Source organism: Eschrichtius robustus, chromosome 7 (genome assembly GCF_028021215.1).
Source record: "Eschrichtius robustus isolate mEscRob2 chromosome 7, mEscRob2.pri, whole genome shotgun sequence".
Taxonomy (NCBI): Eukaryota; Metazoa; Chordata; class Mammalia; order Artiodactyla; family Eschrichtiidae; genus Eschrichtius; species Eschrichtius robustus.
In genome coordinates this window covers 134,521,559-134,546,177 of record NC_090830.1, presented here as the reverse complement: position 1 = coordinate 134,546,177, position 24,619 = coordinate 134,521,559, and the positions used below count along the sequence as shown (strand labels likewise).

Below are 24,619 nucleotides of genomic sequence, written 5' to 3'. Positions count from 1 at the left end.
ATGATCATATTTTGCATAATTCTATTTCTAGAAAATGTCCAGGATAGGCAAACCTATAAAAGCAGAAAGTTAGACTTGTGATTGCCAAGGGCTGGAGGTTTGGGGGGAAATGGGGAGTGACTGCTGTTGCGTACAGGTTTCCTTTGAGGAATGATGACAGTATTCTAAAATTGATCATGGTAATGGTTAAACAACTCTGTGCATACAGTTAAAACCCTTAAACTGTTCACATTAAGTAGATGAATTTTATGGCATACAAATTAGATCTCAATAAAGCTGTCAAAAATTTTAAATAAAAGTTAATTAATTAAAAGATGTAAGATAACTTTTCTAAAATGTCACGCATATACAAAATGAAAGGGCCCACTGTGTGTCAAGCATGACCCAGACTCATATTTGTGAGATTTTGGAACACTATGGATAGAACAATGAATCTCAAACATTCAAGAACAAACGAAAAGCAAAAAGAGTTGCAGGTGTGGATCGGGAATTGATCATGGAGGGGACGGTGAAGGGGCAGCTAATTCTCAGGGCAAGTCAAACGATCTGTCCTTGTAAACCAAGTAATATACTATTCTGATTTAAAACAATAATAACCTACTTGGAAAACTCCTTCCAAATTCTATGATCCTTGTGAAATTGTTCTTTCTCTTTAGATTTGTGAAATAGATACAAGACAGTTTTTTTCACCTTTGCTTTGATTTCTTCACTTATGTGTTTTCCCATCATATGAAATTACTTAATTAACCCTTTTAGGATGGGGGTTACAAGGAAGAAATGATAATGCAGATAGAACAATGGTGTAAAATGAAGGAGAGAAGACAGTGTCCCACGTGAAAAACATCAGAAGGCAAAAGTCACTGCTGTACTTTGCAGAGTATTTCACGTCTTGTTAATTAAATATGTGCTTAAGCATAAGATACAACAAAACGGCTGAATCGGGTACTGCTGTTAACACTGAGGTTCTTGGAAAAATAAATATTCACTCACATCATTTGAACTTAGTACATCTTTCCCAGAAATACAATCCATGGCGAAACTGAGGGCTGTCTTTTGTTCCCTTTCTCATTTAAAGATAAATTCAGTCCCATGAATCCTTTATCCAAAGTATGGTTAATTTTTACTTATTTAGTTTCCAAAATATTGCGATCCCTTATTTTATCAATATAAAGGGCCGCAGAGCGAGGGATGTTTGTAAAAAGAAGCTATACAAAATTAAAAATAGTATAGTTGAGAAACTAATGTCATCTATTAGCTCTTTACAACTACTAGCAACAAAATTAAACCTGAATCTTAAATTTAAATTGAATGCTAGTATTTCATATCCTTGCAGACAATATAAGGAAAGAAATCTAATTTTAAAAACAAAATCATTTTCCATTTTACAGTGGCAGTAATTTTAAGAAGATGTTTATAGGACGAATATACCAAAAGGGACTATCTGGATCTTGCATTAATCATAACAATTATTTGCTGCTTATTCAATATAATAAATTAAACACATATTCACATTTGTTATAAGGGATGAAAATAAATTACAATCAAATTTTATGCATACAATTATACTTTATGTAATGATCAGGAATATATACTTTGTATACAACTTCTTGATAGAACTCATTTGTTGCTAACATAAGTCAGAGTACAGCAGAAAATTTTATATTTATTTTCATAAACTCAGAAAATCAGATAATTTCAAATAATCAGATTTTTCAAATGTTCTCCCATGATATATAGTAACTGTAAATACACTGCAATAGAAACAAGAGTAACTGAGTCTTAATAAAATTTTGCCTTTGAAGGAGGATCAATGCGCCACACATTTTTTAAATTGACTTCTGTCCATAAAGGACACTCCTCTTACCATCACAGTTATAGATTAAAGTTGAAACTCTTTACTGGATGAAATGAAATTCCTCTATAGGAATCATAAATGGATGCTGTCCCTCAACATTATTTATATTGGTTACATGAGTCAGTGAGGAGAAAACTATGTCACATACCAAGGGTTAAAAAAATTAATGAATCTTTAAGGAGAATAAAATATATTTGGGAATATGAGATTATTGTATAAAAGAAACAGGGATGATCTCATTTATAAGATATTATTTCTTAGGAAAGAGTTACTTATACATAAATAACTACATCTATTGTGTGCAGATATAGGCTCAAACGCTACACATCACATCACCCATAGCTCGTCTGTTTACGACTGCGTAAGCACCCAAAGTGATTTAGGCTCTAAGTGCCTTGAGGTTTATTTTCAAAATCTCCTACTATGGGGAAGTGGGACTCAATCTGGGGGGTACCCAAGAGAAATTTTGCAGAGCAATGTACCTGTCGAGCAGGTGTGTAAGAAAACACTGCAAGTATGAAGCACACCCCACTGGGGCTCCACGCCCATCTCATCTCCCTTCACCACAGTCCTGAGGAAATCGAAGGTCCCCAAGATCCGGAGGAGATGGAGCCACTTGGAATATACCATAAGAAAGTGGGGGGATAAGGCCAAAATGATGAAAAGATTCAAAATGTTGCAGAGTATTAACAAGTGCAACACTCAACTCACACTCAAAGAGTGGGTGCTGTGTTGAAGGCATGGAGTTCCGGGGCTTGGTCAGGTGAGTAAACACAGCGCCGCCCAGGAGGAGCACACACAGGGGGCCTGGGACCAAGGGGACCAAGTCAGGACGAGGAGGATGCTGAAAGAGGCCACGCTGGCCACAGTGGGACACCTGCGACACCCGAGTGTTGCAATGAACAAGGAGAGCAATGGATTACAACACATGGGAAGTCCTTGAGTCTATGGTGATACATGAACAAGGGGATGGGTGAGGCGGGTGGCCTTGGAAGGAGAGGCAAAGGTAAGGCTCTTTTCTTACAGACCAAACAATGTAGACGGGACGAGAAAATTAGGAAATCACCAGTTTCAGCTCCTAAAGCAATGGTTGATTCCATCAAGGATCCTCAATGGGGGTTGAAACTATTAGGTCAAAGGTCCTTGGGGATGAAGATACTCAACCTGAAAGTATCCCCCCACGCATTCCTCCTCATTACAGCTGTGCCCCCCGGTTCGATGGAATGTGAAGGACACATTATCGCTGAGGTAGTATTTTATGCCAAAAATGTTAAATCATGAGGAATAATTTTTTGAGGAAAACATCCTTACCCTAGTTTTTTTTCAGGGGGTGTATAGAGGATATTAACTCCTTTTTACAGATAAGAGTATAGAGAGAGTTTAAGCCACCTGGCCAATATACAATTAGAAGATGAGAAGAGCAAGAAACAGCCCTCAGACCAAAGTTTAAGAAAAAAAAAAGGAAGAAGGAGGAGGAGGAGGAGGAAGAAAGGGAAGAAGGGGCAGGGGAGGGGGAAGAAGAAGAAGGGGGAGGGGACAGGAGAGGGAGCAGTAGACAGATCCAGATTATGGGACACTGGACAAGACCACTGGCCTGGGCCCAGTGTCCGGCTACATACACAAATGATGGCTATAATGGTGGTGGTGGTGATAATGACGGATAAAACACACAAAAAACACACAAGAATACTTTAAAGTCACGAAATTTGTATGCTGAAGTCACGAAACGTTCAAAACAGAGTCAAAGAATACCTAAAAAAACTGGAGATACATATTATGTTCATGCTTTGGAAGAATCAATATAGTTAGGATGCCAAGTGATCTACAGTCAGCAGGAGGTTATTGTAGAAATTAACAATCTGATTCTAAACTTCAAGTGGAAAAGCAAATAATGTGAAACAGCCAAAGAAATCTTGAATAATGTTAAAGGACACACACTATCTGCTTTTATGATTTACTATAAAACTACAGATATTAAGACTGTGTGGTACTGGTGAAAAAGGCCTATAGATGAAAAAACCTGACCGCACACCTATGGTTAACAGATTTTCAACAAAGGTGCCAAGGAAATTCAATGAAAAAGTATAATCTTTTCAACAAGTGGTATTTTCAAATGGTACAATTAGACACATATGAAAAGTCTCAAAGAAAAAGGCATGGGGTGGGGAGATAGAATTGATCCTCTGCACCATCCTCTACAAAAATCAACACAGAATATATCATAGACATAAATGCAAAACCCCCAAAACAGCAAAACTTCTAGAAGAAAACACAAGGAAAAGCTTTCTGACCTTGGATTTGGCATATATTTCCTGGGATACAAAAAGCATGAAACATAAAAGAAAAAAATGACCAATAGAGCTTCTTCAAAATCAAAAACATTTGCTCTTTGAAAGACACTGAAAAGAAGGTGAAAAGGCAGACTGCAGAACTGGAGAAAATATTTGCAAAACACACCTCAGACAAAGGGCTTGTATCCAGAATATATAAAGAATTCTGAAAACTCAATTAACAACCAACCAAATCGAAAAATTGGCAAAAAAATTCAAAGAGACATTTCACTTAAAAGGAGATACAAATGGCCGAGACAGACATGAAACCATGTTCAGTGTCACTGATTATTAGGAAAATGCACATTCAAACCACAATGAGGTACCACTACACACCTATTAGAATGGCTAAAGTTTTAAAAAAAAAAAAAAGCAGGAAGTTGCAGAACAGACATTCTCCTATGTTGCTGGTCTGAAGGCAAAAGGATACAGACATTTTGGAAAAGGTTTGGCAGGACCCAACCTTCCTGCTTCTAGGTATTTACCCAAGAGAAATGAAAACATATATCCACACAAAGACCTCTATACAAATATTTATAGACAGTCTTAGTCTTAATTGCCAAACATGGAGACACCTTACATGTCTATTACCTAGTAAGTGGATCAACAGACCGTGGTAAGTCCATATGACGGAATAGTACTGAGCAATACAATGGACCTACTACTGAATAAATAAATGTGCATCATTCTCAAACACCAAGGGTTTCTTTCGTTTTAAAGAGAAAAAAAAAAAAAAACTGTGCTAACTGAAAGACGTCAACACAAAAGGCGACACAGTGTATAAATTCATTTATGTGACATTCTAGAAACCCAAAACTGCAGCGACAAAGGGGAGAAGGTTGACTCCAGAGGGGAATGATGAGGGACTTTTTTAGGCATATCACAATACTCTAAACTTGTATTTGGTGGTGATTACACAACTGTATATATCCATCAAAATTCAGAACTAAAAAGGGTGAATTTTACTGTATGATCATATATATATATATATATGATCATGCAGTAAAAAGAAGAAGATATATATAAAGAAGAACACTTGAAAATCATAAAATCCCCATAAGATGATACGCAACTAATATTGATATTTCAGCGGATTCATTCCTGCTGTCACATATACAGAAAGAGACTAGTTTTAATGAACATTGGATCATACTTCAGTTACTGTAGCTTTAGCTTTCAAATGGTTTGTTATCTGTAGTACAAGTCCTACATCATCACCCTTGGTTTTCACATTTCCCTGAGTGTCCATGCCAATCTATTCTTCCACATGAACTTTAGAACCACATTACTGAGTTTGAAACAAGTCCCACTGGAATTGAAATTGAGGTGGCATTGAATTTTTAAATTCATTGAGAAGGCTTATGATAGCAGCCTTCTCAATTACACACACCCAGTGTCTCTCCATTTGTTCAAGTCTCTTTTGAGGCCATTCAGGAATATTTTGTGGTTTTCATCATATGGATCTTAAACGGCTCTTGTATTATTGTTCCTAGTGGGAGGAGAGCTTTTTTTTCCAAAAGGTTTTAAATTTTTCTCTATATTTTTATTTGTATACTTGGGAAAACCATTGACTGTGATGTGTAAAGTTTATAACTGAACTTGCAGAATTCTGTCATTACTCCCTATAGTCTGTTATGTGGGGTGTGTGGAGGGGGCGCTGGGGAGAGATGCTGAAACAGACCAAGCCAACATCTGTCAATAATTTCGTGTTGTCCTTTCCAATCGCTATAAGCTGTATTTCTGTTTCTGGACTTACTACACAGGCCCTCACCACCAAGACAATGGCAAGCTGTAATAAGAGCCAGCATCTTTGGTTTTTTTTTTTAGAGATTTTAATGGGTATGCATGCCTTTAGGATCTAATGTTTTATTTTTATTTTTTTAATTGAGATTTAATTGACATAGTTTAAGGCATACAATGTGTTGATTTCATACATTTATATATTGCAATACAATCACAACTTAAGGTTAGCTAACACATCTATCATGTCCCATAATTGCCATTTTTATGGGTGGTGAGAATATTTAGTATCTAGTCTCTTGGATATTGGCTTAAGATAGACCTTAAGATATTAAGGAAAATTCCTAACCTAGAGATCATCTCTGACAAAATATGTGAAGCTAAACAAATAGGATTATGGATATTACTAAAATATAAGAGTTTTATATTGAAGGGCAAAAAGATCCAGCCATAAAATCACGCATCAAAAGAGCACATAGGGGGCTTCGCTGGTGGCGCAGTGGTTGAGAATCTGCCTGCCAATGCAGGGGACACGGGTTCGAGCCCTGGTCTGGGAGGATCCCACATGCCGCGGAGCAACTGGGCCCGTGAGCCACAACTACTGAGCCTGCGCGTCTGGAGCCTGTGCTCCGCAACAAGAGAGGCCGCGATGGTGAGGGGCCCGCGCACTGCGATGAAGAGTGGCCCCCACTCGCCACAACTGGAGAAAGCCCTCGCACAGAAACAAAGACCCAACACAGCCAAAAATTAATTAATTAATTAATTAATTAATTTTTTTAAAAAAAAAGAGCACATAGGGATGCTGTTAAATTTTACTAAGGGGGCAAGAAAGGTACCGCCCCCAAATATAAATATGTAAGGTCAAGCTATAATAAAACAAAACTTAGAAGAGGGACATTTCTTTATAAATCCCATTTCCTAGGAAGGGCATCATCGAACAAACATTTACAGAGGCACACTGCGTTAGGCACTATTCTTGAAGCCCTCATGAAACTCACATTCTATTGGCCAGAGTGTGTTGATAGGGAGCTTACTGTCAGCTAAATTTAAACAAGAGCTTCACTCAACCCTGACAAGTGAAGCTCTTGTTTAAAGCTCCTTAGTATCTTAAGGAGACCCTCTGGTACCTGCTCTGAGGTATCATCATGCACTTGGCAAGTATACACTGTAGATACTGTCACGTCACATTTTGCAAAAACAAGACAAAACCAAAACCCCTTCCAAGATGTTGAGAAAAATATTCAAGGGGATATCAATCAAAATATACAGCGAGTACCCAGAGTTATGTACACATTATTCACATCTATCTATTCCTACACAGACTTAATGAAAATACTAGAAGAAGCCATTCCCCTACTCTTATCAAAATTTAGAGCTGTGTCTTCTAATTACCAATCATAATGGTGACCACCACAGTTTTCATTAGGGAATATAAAACATTGGTTTTTTTAAGATTAATCTCTTTGAAACAAATTCACATATTTTGAAGATGAATGTTTTAACATGACAATCATAGACATTTCAGGTACTTGACTCACGCATAAAAATAAAAAGGAAGCATCGGATCCGGGGGCTCCACTCGCCTGCCCGCATGCCACATGCCGCCCGGGACCGCTCAGACCCCTTCCGACAGCCCTCTCTGCGCAGGCTGGGACGCCCCTCCCCCGTCTGCCCCCGCCGCGGAAAGTTAAGTTTGAAGACGGGGCGGGGGGGGGGGGGGGGGAGAGAAACATGGACAAGAAGAGGACGATCCACCTGGGGCTGAGGAACTGGACCCTGGCAGCTGTTCAAGAACTTGTCCTGGACAACTGCACATCAAATGATGGGAAAATTGAGGGCTTAACGGCTGAATGTGTGAACTTAGAGTTCCTCAATTTAATAAATGTAGGCTTGATTTCAGTTTCAAATCTCCCCAAACTACCTAAATTGAAAAAGCTTGAGCTCAGTGACAACTGAACCTTGAGAGATCTGGATATATCAGCAGAAAAACTTCCAAATCTTACACATCTAAACTTAAGTGGAAATAAACTGAAAGATAGCAGCACCCTGGAACCTTTGAAACAGTTGGAATGTCTGAAGAGCCTGGATCTGTTTAACTGTGAGGTTACTAACCTGACTGACTACGGAGAGAGTGTCTTCAAGCTCCTGCCCCAGCTGACCTACCTAGATGGCTATGACCGAGAGGATCACGGTGTCCAACTCAGATGCCAAGGTGGATGGTGTGGATGAAGAAGAGGACGATGAAGGAGGAGAAGATGAGGACCAGGAAGAGGAGGAGGATGGTGAGGAAGAAGAGTGTGATGATGAAGACGATGAAGATGAAGACGAAGTCAGTGGGGAGGAAGACACATTCACATCATGGGGACATGATGGAGAAGCTGATGAAGATGAAGATGAAGATGGTGAGGATGAAGATGAGGAAGAAGAGGAAGAAATCGGGAAAGGTGAAAAGAGGAAGAGAGAAACAGATGATGAAGGCGAAGATGATTAAGACCCCAAATAACCTGCAAAAAAAGAACTGTTCAGGATTGGCTGGACTGCTCACATGGATTTGGTGGCTGTTTAAGGAAAAAAAAAAAGGTAGCTGTGATTACAAACCCCAGGACACCCACCCACCCAAAGAGCCGAAGAATAGTTTCTGTGACATTCCGCCTTCCTCCATTTAGTCCCTCTTAGAAATCCACCACCAAGCTTGGGGACGTCACCCCAACCAAATTACAAGCGCTGTTAGGTTTTTGTGTAAGACTCTTGCCGTCGCGTGGAGAGCTGTGATTGGTGAGTCAACCATCCGTGGCTGCCAGCTACACTGAGATTGTAACAGCATTTTTACGTTCTGTACAACAAAGAAGCTTTGTAAATAAAATCTTAACACTTAAGAAAAAGAAAGAAAGAAAGGAAGCATCACAAATCACATTGGTTTCCCTTCACCTGAACCCAAAACTCTCGTCACAAGTCACATTGAGAAGATCTAAATTGGGAGCCACTTTTCAACAGATGTTCAGCCAAGATTTTTTTTTTTTTTTAATTAATCTTGCTTAGACAAGATCTTAACAGCACGTAGTGGAAGGTAAATCCACAAAGTAGTACTATAATGACTGATTTCAATTACTTTCCAGAATCACTCCTTGTTTGCAAAACTGAGTATGTTTTTCACAAGCTAATTATCTGGCTACACAGTTAAAAGTCTGCAAAATGTAGTGATCCGAGTTCCTGTCTCATCAAGAAGTACATGGGATAATGAAGCCCATTAGTTTTGCATTTAAATCAGCTGTTTTGGTGTCATGACGGGGCAAAAAGCAGAATTCTAGACTGATCAGTTAAAGAGAAGCACAGTCAATAGGAGGTATTTGTTTGAAAGAACTGGAAACTTCACACAACTACACGGGAATTCTGGAAAGGAAAGCACCATTATTGGGGATAAAACCATTATCACAAATAATAATTTCTAATGTTGACCAATGAATGCGCCTACAAGGCCATCCATGAGCTGCCCCACCTCTCTACAAAATACCCCTGACTCCATCTCTGATATGAGCTGAATTTTGTCCCCCCTCCCCTGCAAATTCATATGTTGAAGTCCTAACCCCCCAGAACCTCAGAACGTAAATGTATTTGAAGATGGGGTCTTTAAAGAGACAATTAAGGTAAAATAAGGTCATTAAGGTGGCCCTCATTCAATATTACTGGTACTCCTTAACGAAGAGGAGATTAGGACACAGACACACACAGAAGGAGGGCCATGTGAAGATGCAGTAAGAAGACGGCCATCTCCAAGCCAAGGAGAGAGACTTCAGAAGAAACCAACTCAGCAGGACACCTTGATATTGGACTTCTGGCCTCTAGAACGATAAGGAATGAATTTTGGTTGTTTAAGCCACCCACTCTGTGGCTTTTGTTATGGCAGCCCTAGAACCTAATATAACCTCATGGCTTCAGTCACAGTCTCCATGGGGTCTTAGAACTTGCCCAGCTTCTCCCCTTAAGAGGCTGCCCTGCCTGTGTCCTCTGATGAAGGCTCCTCCCCAAGAAGACCGCCTTACTCGCAACCCCGTCCTCCAGCGTGTGGCTCCAGGGCCTGCCTCCCCAGTACTTATGCTACCCCATCCCATTCAAAGCTGGACCCCCGCTCAGGCCCCAGCACACCCCATCCTCTTAACACCACCTTCTCCTGCACGAGTTACCTTCATACACAGTCACGTAATCCACCTACTTATTAGAACTGTTGTTGATCAACTCTCCCCACTGGAATATAAACTCCAAGAGGGCGGGGATCACTGTTTCACTCGCCAACCAAGCTCTAATGCCAAGAAAAGAGCAATAAATCCTTCGACGAGGCAGACTGAATGCCCGTGCTGTTGTCATTAAAAAAAAAAAAAAAAAAAAAATTAAAGCGAAAAAAGGCCTAATATAAACAAATAAAAGGGCAATTATTCAGTCCAGCAAAGGCCACAATTGGAAATAAGGACAGACTGATTCTATCAATTAAAAAAAAAATGTACTTCTAATGAAGTTATCAATCTCTTTCTAGTCTTTTTTAAAGATCCCTAAACCTACTGTTAAATAACACTTTTCTAAAGAAATTCATGTACCAAAGTATTTTTTACAATCAACTTGAAATGTATGTTCTGAGACGTTGACAATACTACCAGAATTTTTTGGTATCTAATAGTACTGAATTCACATTACTTAGCAAAATGTCTCTGTGGTGGGGTTTGCTGTGAGGGCATCTGAATGCAAGAAGCTACCCTGGGGATTCGCCATCTATCTTCTCTCTAAAGAGAGCTCTCTCTCTCTGGGTTATCATATTCAAAGCAAATTTAAACGCTGTCCTGGAAAAAAAGAATTGCCAGATGAGCCTTAAAGCAAAGCTGCCTGGTCATTTAATGGACATTGCATTGATAACGACAACCTGATATGCTAGAAAATTTGTGCACTTTTGTACGTGGAGTAAAAGCCCAGGGCCCTGTTGTAAGACATGGTCTGGGAGTCTATTTACCGGGCAGTGATAGGTGTGTACAGGTGCAGCCCATGGCTTCCATCCCACGCAAAGCTTCACCTGAGTCACATCACGTCATTGTAATAAGTCTCCATCAAAACATGGGGCAAAGGCAAAAACCAAACAAGAGTGCGCTGGTAGCCACCCAGCGATCATAATGCAGCCACGTAATCCAGCAAAACTGAGGAAGCAGAAAACCTCATTTTGCTTACAGGCTTTGTAGAGCGTTTGAGAGAACATTCCGCCAAGCGCACCGTGCTGCGCCCCGCCCCACAGACGAGAGAGAAAGAGTCTTCCCACCACCTGGGGACGCGGGCACGTTCCTGTGACTCAGGCACACCTTTCTGGAGGGTCTCCTCATCTATACTCCATCAGGAAGGAGAGAAGCCCTGCAGCCAGATGATTCAACTCCCCTCCCTCTACAACCTGTGAGCAAAATCCATTCGTACGAAAAATAGGCGAGGGCAAATGTGGCTCGTTTTGAAATAGTAAAATTATCGTCATAGACCACAGAATGCAGAGGAGAGCGTGTTGAAGCCAGGACATTAACCCAGCATGTGTATATCACCATTTTAAAAAAAGTCTGCTTTGAAAGAACAGAGAAATCCAAAAACATACAAAGAAATATGTGTGATCAAGGAGATCTTTATAATCTGACAGAGAAAAGAACATATTTATTTATTATTTTGAGTTGCTAATGGCTTCAATAAAATTCTGAGAAAATTTTGACATAATTAGAGTCTTGTTAGGATAATGAGGTATTTATATGGTTCACATTTCTTGTGTATTTGATAAGTCCTTACGTTGGCATAATTGCTATGAAATAAATTTCTATAAAGTCAAAAAAGTAAAAATAATAAAATCATCTTCAAATTTCTAATATTTTCATGATTTTACCAGATGGAAAATCTACTCGGTTACTAACAAGTATCAGTTATAGGGTAGGCAGTAAAATTTAAGCTAAGGGTTATAAAGGTAATGGGGAAGAGATCAGTCAGAGCTCAGGAACATCCAATAGAGCAGGTTTAGGTAAGGCTCAAAAAGTCCTACCTTGTCGCATGTTACTCGGAGGGAGCTGAGGGGGATTGCTAGGAATCCACGCTCAGCCCAGCCTGAAAGTCACTCCGAGATCTGGCTTCCAGATCTGACTGTGTCTGAGCCGCAGTGAAACCTCACCAGCAGCGCCCCAATGGGAGAGTCACAGATCAAAGGAGGCTTATCCTGATTCTGCCAGCATGGAAGGAAGTGTGAGATTCTCACTGCCTGGAACCCTGAGAACAGGAGGAAGGCTTGGCATCACTATGGCCCCGCCCCTTTCTACACACTACCTGCGCTTTATAACTGGCCATGAAGTAAGCCTTTTCCAACCAGAGGGCAGCATTTCCAGGAAGAGCAGGGTAATTTCCAGGGGAACCAGAATCGGGGTAAAGTGTCCAGACCATCCGCTGCAGCCAGGCATTTCAGATAAAGGGCTGCTGGCGGACGGCTCAGAATCAAGCCAGTAGAGGACGAGAGAGCCCATCTCACATCCATTTTTTGTCTGCTTCCTGCCCATCAGGTGGGTGCTCAGGGCGTGTCTGAGGATACAGAACGGAGGCCTTAGGAACACCGCTTGTAAAATGCATTGGTTACAAATGGTCGCCAACCATGCCGCAGCTGAGGGAGGCCCACACTGGCAGAGAGTTACAAGTCTCAATCACTTTCCCCCTGCCCTCGGAAGCTCTTATGATGGCCAGGTGTCTTCACCTAGCAAGTATATTCATGCTGCCCTGACCCCGAAGAGAGGGTGTCCAGGACAGGAGCTCTGGAGCAACAAGGACAAAGACTAAGCCAAGTGCAAGAGATAAAGGACAGGACAGGCAGGGCAATGAATTACAGGTGTGTTCTCCAGCGAGCAATCGAGAGCTACCTGGTGAGTGGGAGGAGTCAAGAACGGCCACACGGGGGAGCTGACTGTACACTAGGACCTCGGAATCGTCCACTCACTTATCAACACACACATGCATCACTACTCGCTACAGGGCCAGGTCCTGTGCTGGGGCTTGGAATATGAATGGAAATAAGCCACAGGTGCCTGCCCCGGTGTCTGGTGAGAAAAGACCCATTAAAGAGCAGTTGTATTAGCATGGCAGGGTCAAGATGGGGTGACACGGGTGCTGGCGGGGAATGGAACAGGGGCACCCAGCCCGGTGGAACTGGGAAGAGAAGTGGGAGAAATTCAGTGCAGGCGGAGATGCTCTCTAATCACAATGGTGAAGGTCCCAGGAGCCTGGGAGCTGGGAGCCCAACAGGCCCCTTTGTGGGAGCTGGTCAGAGAGGCAGAACGTAAGATAGAAGCAAAGACAGGGCAGCAACCTCAATGCTCAACTTTATTTGCCTCCAAGTTTCCTGTGCCTTATACATAGTTACTCTCTTTGCCAATTAGATCCTACCGCCAGTCCACAAGAACCATCAATATGATGGGGATAGAAAGTTGCCTATTAGGAAAATTTCAAAACATCAACAACTTTGGTGCTCACTTAGAAAGCAGCATATTGTATTAACTACTTCTTACGGATGACAGGTTTCATCTGGCTTTCTCTTTGCATACTCTTGTACAGGAATGCAAATCCTTCCCTGGCAATTACAGAGTGAAATAGTGGAAAAGATACTTTTGCAACAACTTGTAATCTTCTAAGCTATGTATCCAGCAGCTAGAACTCGGAAGGCTAACTTCTCTGCATTCTTCCAAAGCAACCCTCGCTCCTTGGAGAGGAATCCTTCAATCTAATTGTAGTTAATTAGACAAAACGGATTAAGCCCTGCATTTGGTTGCTGGCAGTCTGGATCAACATGAGATGGTGAACAGAATAAACAAAGAAAAGGACGGGCTTGGCTGCATCCTACGTTGTGCCCTTTCTCTGGGATCTAAAAGGAAAGAATGGTGATCAGAGAAAATGTCAAGATTCACAAAGCAGAGGACACACCATGGGCTCACCTGTCCTCTTCAGGGAAGTCTCTGACACACCGCTCTCTTGCCTGTAGCACTGATGCAGTAAGTGAGGCAACTCTGTGCTTGACTGACTAAAACTTCTTCCTTTCCCGTCATTACCAATAAAACACTCAATTACAAAAATTTTTAAAAGTCAGTTTAGTACTTAGAAAATTCAGTTACGAGGGGCCTGCGAACAAATTACAATTCTTGTTCCCATCTATTACTTTGTGTACTTGTGACACATAACAACATACGAATTCCAAACCTCTCTCATTCAGATTTACTGGCAGAGAGAGAATAGTTAATCGGTGGAAAATGTGAATTTCAGGATATAGTTTGTAAACATTGATTTTATGTACATAAAGGAACTTACTCAAAACTAGAGTTCGAAAGTATATATAGTAATTTTTCTGATACTTCTAATTTAATGGTTACATATAACTTTTTCTTATTCCAACAGCACAGTTAACATATTCAAGTTCATTAAAATGTATTTTAACTTTCTACTAGTCTGAGCTTAAGCAAATTTTTTATCATATACACTCCTTTTTGCCCTTCCACAAAACTCCTGCTTTAAATTCTCGTTTATTTTTATTTGAAATTCTTTATTACAAGTAACTTAAGCCATGGTAAAAAAAAAAAAAAACATGTATACACGTTTTAAAACAGTATTTCATTTTTTGTTTTGTTTTGTTTTTTAAAGCATTTTTTTAAATTAATTAATTAATTAATTAATTTTTGGCTGTGTTGGGTCTTCGTTTCTGTGCGAGGGCTTTTCTCTAGTTGCGGCAAGCGGGGGCCACTCTTCATCGCGGTGCGCGGGCCTCTCACTATCGCGGCCTCTCTTGTTGCGGAGCACAGGCTCCAGACGCGCAGGTTCAGTAGTTGTGGCTCACGGGCCTAGTTGCTCCGCGGCATGTGGGATCTTCCCAGACCAGGGCTCGAACCCGTGTCCCCTGCATTAGCAGGCAGATTCTCAACCACTGTGCCACCAGGGAAGCCCTAAAACAGTATTTCTTAATAGAGTTTCTCCATCCTAAAAACAATAGTCCAAAGTTATCTTTGGATATAATTAAAACAGGATATTTTTTCTTATTAAATAGTTAATGGTACTTCCCTGGTGGCACAGTGGTTAAGAATCTGCCTGCCAATGCAGGGGACACGGGTTTCAGCCCTGGTCCGGGAAGATCCCACATGCCGCGGAGCAACTAAGCCTGTGCGCCACAACTACTGAGCCTGCGCTCTAGAGCCCGCGAACCACAACTACTGGAGCCCGCGAACCACAACTACTGAAGCCCGCGCGCCACAACTACTGAAGCCCACACGCCTAGCGCCCGTGCTCCGCAACAAAAGAAGCCACCGCAATGAGAAGCCCTCGCACCGCAACTAGAGAAAGCCCGCGCGCAGCAACGAAGACCCAACACAGCCAAAAGTAAACAAATTGGAAATAATTTTTTAAAAAAAGATTGCTTTGAAAAAAGAATAGTTAATGGGTTATCAAGAAAACCTGATTTTCCAGGGACAGAAAGTAAATACATAAATTTTTAAGAAGGCACATGTGAGCCCAAAGCATGGCTATAAACATATACCCAAGAAAACATCAGTATCTTATTTTTCTTGCGAGTCTCCAAGTCATTTTGATAAGCTAAGTAGCAGAAAGCAAACCTCAGCTGGTCTGTCGTCCCTACTGATAAAAGCTTATGGTGAAAAAAGGCAAACTGTGCTGATCCGGGGAGTGTGTGTACGGAGATATGGAGAGACCAATGACAGAAAGGTGATTTATTAAGCTAATTACACAATTACTTTCAACAGGCCATTTGTAAGCACAAATCTTGATAAAAAAATAAATGCTGGAAACATCAGTGTGTATTAAATTCGACATCTGTCCCCCTCTGTGCTGCTCCTGGAAGCTCAGATACAGCAACTTCCCTCCCTACACACATGGCTAAAGGCGACAAAGACAAAAATACTGACTGATGCTATGAGAACAGCATCTCCCTGACAGAACGTCATTGAATTAAAGGGTGTCTGTCAAACACTCTCACCGTAACAGTACTTCGCTGTCCAGCAGGCCAGGCCACACACGGTTCAGCTTTCCACTCTCCTCCGAATGAGGCCTCAAAACAGAAAAGCTGAGCTTCACGAGATGTAGACCGTCCTCCCAAAGGTTTAGTTCAAGAGTCTTTAAACGAAAAAGCACTGAGCTCTACATCAAATTAAGGAAATAACTGAAGGAGACTCAGTAAAGTAAAGATAAGCCATGAGGTGCAAGTTCCACACAAGAGATCATCTTTTTAAGACACTGTGACTCCGAGAGCTGCACATTAAACCACTTGCTGGGTATCGCTTCTCCTCACTCTCTCTGGACGAACCTTACACTATTGTACCTTTAAATCAACTAAGAAAGGCAACTGCTCGTTCACCCAGGAAGATACAATAAAGATCAATCCAGGACACAGGAGCGGAAGGAACTTTAACCAGATGACATCTTTGAACATTTTTGGTTCTGTCATTTATCCCTAATGCTCCTAGCATTCATTCTGAACCCCATACTCTGGGCCAGAGACTGCGGGAGAGGCTGAGGATACAGAAGTATGAAGACACAGTCTCAAGGCTTGAGAAGCTCCAACAGTAAGGGAGGGGACAGTGTGAACAATGAAAAGGGCTGCATGAGTGACCCTCAAAATGGTAAGAGCTGGTCTACACCTGCCACTGGTATAGGCTGGGGACATGGTCAGAATCACAGAGCAGGCTGGGCTGGGACAGAGATGGGACAGAAGGTAAGGAAGACAGGGTCTCACTCAGCACTGGAATCAAGTGGGCTGAGAAGATGACCAGGGGATTCCACACCAAGGAATGCTTTCAAAGCCAGCCCTGATTGTCTAGAGTAGTAAAATCCACAGAGACAGAAAGTAGAAGGGTGCTAGGGTACCACGGGCTGGAGGAGGGGAGAAGGGAGACTTAGTGATTAATGGCTATAAGAGTTTCAGTTTGGAAGGATGAAAAGAGTTCTTCAGATGCATGGTGATGATGGTTGCATAACAGTGTGAATGTACTTAATGCCATTGAACTGTACACTTAGAAAAGGTTAGGTGGTACCTTTTGAGTTACGTATATTTCATCACAATTAAATTTAAAAAAATTAATTAGCTCCGACAAGACCTAGTACTCCCTCCCCTTTATAGACAAAATGGCCAAGATGTGAGTGAGTAGAATGATGGGAGATAAGGAAGTTAGCCAAAAGCTAAGTACATAACCCCAAAATAGCAGTAAGCTTAACCAAAACCTTTACTTCTTTAGGGCTGCTTTGAACAGATCATGAATCACATGTTCACACTTGTTAGGACTTGTAGAATATATTTCAGCAAGTCCAGTCCAACTGCAGTGCACTGACAGTTTCTTCTTTACCCCCAATCTTCTTGAACCTAAAAGGAAAAGCTCAGGGCAAATCCACAGACCCAACTCTGAATCTGGAGAATTAAATAAACAATATCTAGAAGTTTGACCTTAATAACTGATTATCCTTTGATTGGGAAATAAACGCACAAAATAGGAGGAAAAAATAAGGAAAGGACCGTGAATTTCAATGTGACAGAGACAACGGGCATCAACAGTGCAGAGAGTATAGAGACATGTGAACTTTGAAAAAGCCCTGCTTTGTCTCAGTGCAAACGGTAGGGGGTCATTGCCAAGAGCATCCTTGGCTGGTGGAGTGAGAAAAGTTTGATAAGCACAGGTGTGGGCAGGAGATTAGACGGGATAGAGGTCAGAAGCTACCTGTCCTAGTTTGTTGGCAGCAAGCTAAGTAAGTTACCAATTTTTCTCATTTAAAGAAGATTCCCCCCTCTACCCCCAGCCGAAAAGTAAAAAATAAAAAGGTTCCTCCAGTTCAAAATGTTACGACTTGATGATTCCATTTTGAACCAAGTTATTTATCTGGCTCTACTATTAGTGATACAAAAAAAAAAATAGCAGATTCTATTTTGACACAACAATATTTTCAATTGTGCGTCTCACATATACTACTGCATATTAAGTCAAATTATGCTCCTATTTCTATAAAGGAAATCCCTATTCAAATATTTTGATGTTCTTTTAGATTAATGAAAGTAATTATATTCTAAAATTTTTAATATCTCATAAAAATATTTTCCATGTGGCATTTTTCCCTCTGATACATGGCACCAACATACAAGAAAACTTTGTTCTTCAACATGCAAAAGCATATATGAGCATACTCACATTGCCAGTATGCTGGCATTACGTGTCTGAAGCATGACTTTGCCATTATTTCCATGAGGATCTCCAAACAGATAAGCAACTGGTAAGTGAACTTAACATTTATTAACTGGAAATCTTTGCAAGATATATCTTTGCTTTTTTTTTTTTTTTTACAGTAGAATGAGAAATCCCTAGGAGCTCAGAACCTCCTGGCAAAGCACAGTATGCTCAACAGACACACAGTAGGATTCTCATCCTTTTGGCTTCCAGAAAATTAGCATACTATCAGTTTATGAGAATTATGATCCAAACACAGTGTCATTAATGAAATAACACCCAGCGTGAAACTGCTTAAACCGCTTACACTATCCAGTTCCAAGGAAGTAATGTGCAGAATCCAATTAAAAAACTAGTTTTCATCTCTTAAAGCTGGAAATCAGGGACAAAGGCAAGTTACATTGAAAGGACAGGGTCTTAGCAGGTGTCCCATGAGCGGGTTCTCGGTACAATGGCACGAGATGCCTGACTTTGGAATGTTTCTTACTTTTCCCTGCCCTCACCTTTTCTCTCCTCCTCCCCCCTCCCTCTGTGTTATAATAAAGCCCCGCTGAGGCCAGGGAACAAGGCTGATGGGTGCAGCACTGAATGCCTAGCACTTAGAACATGGAAATGTGGTAATCACCTAATAAATATGGCGACAAGCGAATGAGTATCTCCTCCAACTGTCGCTTTTACTACCCTCTGGCCAGACAACAGCTGGAGGGAAGAGGAGAAATGATGGTCACTGATCACGGCTCTTTGGACTTGACTGGATCAGAGCTATAGGATGAACTATGCAAGAACACCAAACCGTGCCCCTGATACAGACTCAACGATGGAAAGGTGATGGCTGCAACCAGCAACTGGGAGGCCACTTCCCCAAACAGCGATTCCTCCCCTTAAAATTCTGCTCAAATCTTCACCTGACTCCAGCCATTATTCCTAGGACAGCTTGCCCATCTGACAACCAAAGGCTTCTATAAATTCCTCTGTCTGGCTACAGTTGTGAACACGTTGTTCTGAAGGCCAAAGATTTTCCAGCAGCAGGCGAGAGCATTTAGAAGATTAACGAACCAGAATTCTGTTACCAGTAAAATCTTGCTTTAGTATAAGGACCAGTCTGGGTGCTTGCTCACTGTGGGACTGTGTATCTCAGTAGTTGGCAAAATGGAATATGGAATATTGCCAAGAGGAAAAGTGATGAAATTCAAACATACTTGTAGAAATGTAAGCTCCTGACCATTTACTGAGATCCATGATTGGCTTAGAATCAAGGCAATGTGTTGCTTACAAACGTAATGAACAATAATACATAAATAGGCACTTAAGTTTTTTCTGATTCGTAGATAGCATTTCATTTTTAGCTTTTAAGCTTGCGCTTTAAATTTGATTTTCTGTTTTGTTCATCCAGTCTCCCAAATTGACACGTTTAAGTCCTCCCTTTAAAATGCTTTTGACTCAGCAACATTGCTTGTGGGAGTTGATCCCAAGGAAATAAACCTAAATAGAGAGATGTTTTGGCAGAAAGATGGTCCATGAAGCATTACTTATCCCTAAAAATAACTTAAATATTTCATAGTTATAAAATAGTAAAGAAAAATAAAGAACACTCATTTGGTGGATAAAATTTATACCTAAAAGTGGATGTTAGGAAGACAAAGCAACGATATGGGAGAAGTGCCTGTCGTAGGAGATTAACAACCTCTAGCAAATGATGGGACATGCAGACGCAGAACACAGAAGTTTGCAGAGAGGTCAAGATTTGTGCAGGGACTATTCACAATAGCCAAAACATGTAAACAATCTAACTGTCCATCAACAGATGAATTGATAAAGAAGATGTGGTGTATATATATATATATATATATATATATATATATATATATAAAATGTAATACTACTCAGCCATTAAAAAAAAATGAAATAATGCCACTTACAGCAACATGGATGCAACTAGAGGTTATCATACTAAGTGAAGTAAGTCAGAAAGAGAAAGACAAATACCGTATGATATCACTTATATGTGGCAACTAAAATATTATGCAAATGAACCTATCTACGAAACAGAAACAGACTTGTGGACATAGAGAACAGACTTGTGGTTGCCAAGGGGGAGGGGGCTGGTGGAGGGATGGAGTGGGACGTTGGAGTTAGCAGATGTAAGCTATTATTATATGGAGTGGATAAACAACAAGGTCCTACTGTATAGCACAGAGAACTACATTCAGTATCCTATGATAAACCATAATGGAAAAGAATATTTAAAAAAAGAATGTACGTATACGTATAACTGAATCACTTTGCTGTACAGAAGAAATTAACACAACGTCGTATATCAGCTATACCTCAATAAAGAAGAAAGAAAAAAAGAAAGAAAAAGAAAACAAGGTTTGTGCAGGGAGATAATAAGAAGAAACAAAAGAAGCTGAAAGAAAAATATTAGGGTGACAACAGTATGAGGATAGCTACGCTAAAAGATGCCATAAAAAAACAATGATTAGGACTTCCCTGGTGACGCAGTGGTTAAGAACCCGCCTGCCCATGCAGGAGACAAGGGTTCGAGCTCTGGTCCGGGAAGATCCCACATGCCGCGGAGCAACTAAGCCCCTGCGCCACAACTCCTGAGCCTGCAATCTAGAGCCCGTGAGCCACAACTACTGAGCCTGTGTGCCACAACTACTGAGCCTGCACTCCGCAACAAGAGAAGCTACCGCAATGAGAAGCCCATGCACCACAACGAAGACCCAACGCAGCCAAATATAACTAAATATATTTATTAAAGAAAAAGAAACAATGATTAAAAGTGCTGAAGGAGGTAAAATAAATTAAAATTAGGGTCATAAATGAGGGATTACAGTGTATTTAAATACAAAAAACAACAACCACGCTGTGAAAGAATTCCAATTTTTTCATAAATAATGTAAACCAGGGAGATTACTTAATCTTTCTGAGTATCAATTTATTCATGTATAAATTTAGGGTGTTTAATTCTACCCTCAAGTGTTGTTCTCAAACTAATAATGGTTAGGCAATGTGTCCTTTTGGTCTATCCATCAGTTAAAAGAAAGAGGTACTCAAATGCCCAGGAAAGACTCAGGAGGATGAGGGCTGTCTGATCGGCATGGGATGTGGTTATCAGAGGATGTTAGGGACTCCAGGACAGAACAGTTCCAGAAGGGAGGGGAGAGAAGGCAGGGGCATGGGTAGTTAGAAAGTGGTGGCAACAGCTAGATATTCTCTAGGAGTTGCCAAATGGTGAACAGAACAAGACAGAACAGACTCTAGCGACCTGGCATGAAGCAGGGATGGTCGGCAGCATTTCTGGGGCTCGGAAAGTTCTACGCACAGAACGAGAAGAGAGAGGAGATGCAGAGATGGGAGATGCAAGAGGACATGGAAGAATGAATGGAGCAAGTGCTAAAAAGGTGAGGGAAAGAAACCGGGCACACGCAGAACTGGCTCTGAAACGGAGACGGCACATCTGCCTCCAATCCAGGAGAGAACTGTAGGCGGGACATACAAAAACAGGCAGTCTGAAATGAGTGAAGGAAAAGGAAACCGAGACCACTCACATCTGGTGGCTCAGATTAAACGTATTTACCAAGCACGAGCTCTGTGCAAGGAGCTCAAATTGGACGGTCATGTCACCTGCAAGGCAGCAGTAGGGGACACGGGCGGACGCTAAGAACAGTAATAGGAAAAAAAAGTGCTATCCTGCAAACATCCATATCCTGAGGGGCCACCCAGCAAAGCAGAGCTAACCGATTAACAGACACGCAAACTTCTGAAAGGCAAGGGTCCTGGCCTGGTCTCAAGGCAGGATCTCAACCAGATGGAAACGGCGCCAGTCCCCGCAGGACACCTGCACTGCAGAGGACACGTATCCACTCGGAAGGGAGAGCAGGGGGTAACAGGTGTGGTGCAACTACCTTCTGCTCAGGTCTGAATCTTCTGTTAAATTGGCAAATTGGCAAACTTCATCCACACTGAAAAGGAAAGAGAAAAGGCAACACTTCTGAAAGGTAGGATGGGGACGTGCGTATGTTTCCTGGACAGCAAAACCCTCGAGCATTTGAGGGTGAGGCACATTATTATTATTGCATTGGAGAAATTATGAACTTATCAACAGCAGCCTTTTGCCCAAGTATGGGAGTCGGTTTGAGCCTCTTCCTTTTTCCAGCAAATGGAACAGTGAGGTTGTCCGGCCCAGAGGCTGTAACGCATGGTCATCAAGAACATATATATGTATAACTGAATCACTGTGCTGTACAGCAGAAATTAACACAACATTGTAAATCAACTATACTTCAATTAAAGAAAAAAAGAAAAACTATTTGAAGGCAATCTGCCAACTTCCAAATAATGGGGATATTTTAGTGAATATAGAAGGAAATAACTTTTTTTGGTCACAAATACATGAAGGCATCTGATACTTTTCAAAATCATACACTTGTTGAAATTTAAGAAAGCGTAAAAGTAAAATGTTTTCTCTTATTAAATATTAACTTTAATCCCCACGGAAATAGTCATTTGTCCCAAGCGGGTACTCTTCTTTAAAGAAGAAATGATTAAAGAAGAAATGCCAACATTATGTACTGAAATAATTTAAAAATAGACACATTTGGGGATAGCTTCTGACTAATTACCAGTAACACCTAAATACATCAGTACAATGTATCATATTTTAGGTCAAAGAACCTAAAAAACAAAAAGTTTTGTTTAAAGGAAAATGTAATCCAAATGAATGGCAACCTTTTGACTTCATAATAAACACTCAAGGAATCAAAATATACATTTTAAGAATCTAGCCAATTTAAGCTTTGGTTTGGATTTCCATTGTCTTGTCCCCTATACTTTCAACAATTAATAAATATTTTCAAAAAAAAAAAAATACTCCCAGGTGGCACCTCCTGGGTACCACGCTCTCTCTGAAAGAACACCACTGCTCTGACAAGTTTCCACTAAGTAGCAAGAGGTCTTCCCTTAAAAGCTGGCAATGCTTCTAAAGACAGGCACCAATCTGTCTTCTGCTTGCCCTTGCCATTGTGTCTGTATCATTCACTTTCAGATTGGTTCCAAGGACTTTTTAAATTTTTTGACCAAATATTTACTTCTGTGTGGAGTTTGGTAGAAAAGCTCACAGAAGCTACTTCCAAACTTGGTACTTAAAGAGTCACTACAACAAATAATACCTTGACCAACAGGTTCCAATAGCCCACAAGTGACTCCAAAGGGGGGGTTCTTGTGCTTTGTTTTCCGCACTGCAGCCCAAGGATCTGGTAGACTACACACCTTCTAGAGAACAATTTCATTCATGAATTCCGCAACTGACCCCCAGGTATCAGGGATTCTATTATGCCCAACCCTGTGAATCAATCCTCCTGTCACACCTCAGATACAGCTACTGGGGAGCTATATCTCCATGAGTTTACATTTCAGATGCAAAGGTGCAGTCAGATAACTCAGCAGCAGAAACACAAGTGAATATTTGGAGCCACATTTGAATAGAAGAGGTGCAGTTCCTGTAGGCTGAGGGTACAGGGTAATAAAAGGGAAATCTTGCTCTACTGCTCATGTTATTTAGACGTTTTTGCTATTGTCTTCCGGGTTTTTTTGTTTGTTTGTTTGTGTTTGCTACAAAAAAAAACCAAAACCTGGATTTTGGCTATTTTGAAAATGTCCGTAAATCATCCCACGTGTAGGTAGGGTTTTTCTGCCTTCATTTTCTTTAGCTCTGTATAATTTATCTTGGAATCAACCTTGTGGAAGCATATTTTAAGCTTCTGAATGAGATCTGGATACAGAAAGTGCCTATCAGTCAATGAGGATTATCAAAGCCATCCTGTCTATTTCAGGGTCTAAAAAAACAAGGCAGAGCTATTTGTTCACAATCCATCATTATTCGTACCTGCTAGCAGGAACTCAAGATAAACAGGGTAGAGAACTGAGCAGAGGCTTCTGTTCTAAATTATTTTGGTTCAATGCCCTGGGCTCCCAGGGGAGCTGGAAGCTCAAGAGAGATGGAGGGGAGAATGCCCAGCTTCAGGCCACCAATATGTTCCCATCACATAGAAGGGGTACGTGTGCATTTAAAAATACGACCCCATAACTATAAGTCTGGATTAGGAAAAGAGAATAAAGATTGGCCTCAGAAGGAATCACAGTGTCTGTGTCTATGTTTCACGATCACTACACAGACTTTTAGAGCTTAAGAAGGATGGGGGATTCTCTTTGCCTAAGGATGTATTTGCCTAAAAGAGATGCTCTACCCCCAGGCACATAACCTAGAGAAGCTTTCACACAGGTGTGCCTGGAGATAGTGAGATGAATGATCTTAATGGCACCGTTCTCAGCACAAACCCTGATACCACCCATATATCCAAGCACGAAGAAGGGATAACTCAGTCATGAACTATTCCTACAACTGGAATAGTACCCAGTAAAGAAAATGAACGAACCACAGC

The 24,619-nt window shown here is 41.0% G+C and overlaps 1 protein-coding gene and 1 pseudogene across 2 annotated transcripts in view; one reads left to right on the top strand and one right to left on the bottom strand.

Annotated features, from left to right (window-relative positions):
• DOCK1 (dedicator of cytokinesis 1) overlaps positions 1 to 24,619 on the bottom strand; it is a 525,198-nt gene that overhangs the window by 213,616 nt on the left and 286,963 nt on the right. The gene's annotated exons all lie outside the window — the stretch shown is intronic.
• On the top strand, positions 7,657 to 8,480 carry LOC137767826 (acidic leucine-rich nuclear phosphoprotein 32 family member B pseudogene; annotated as a pseudogene).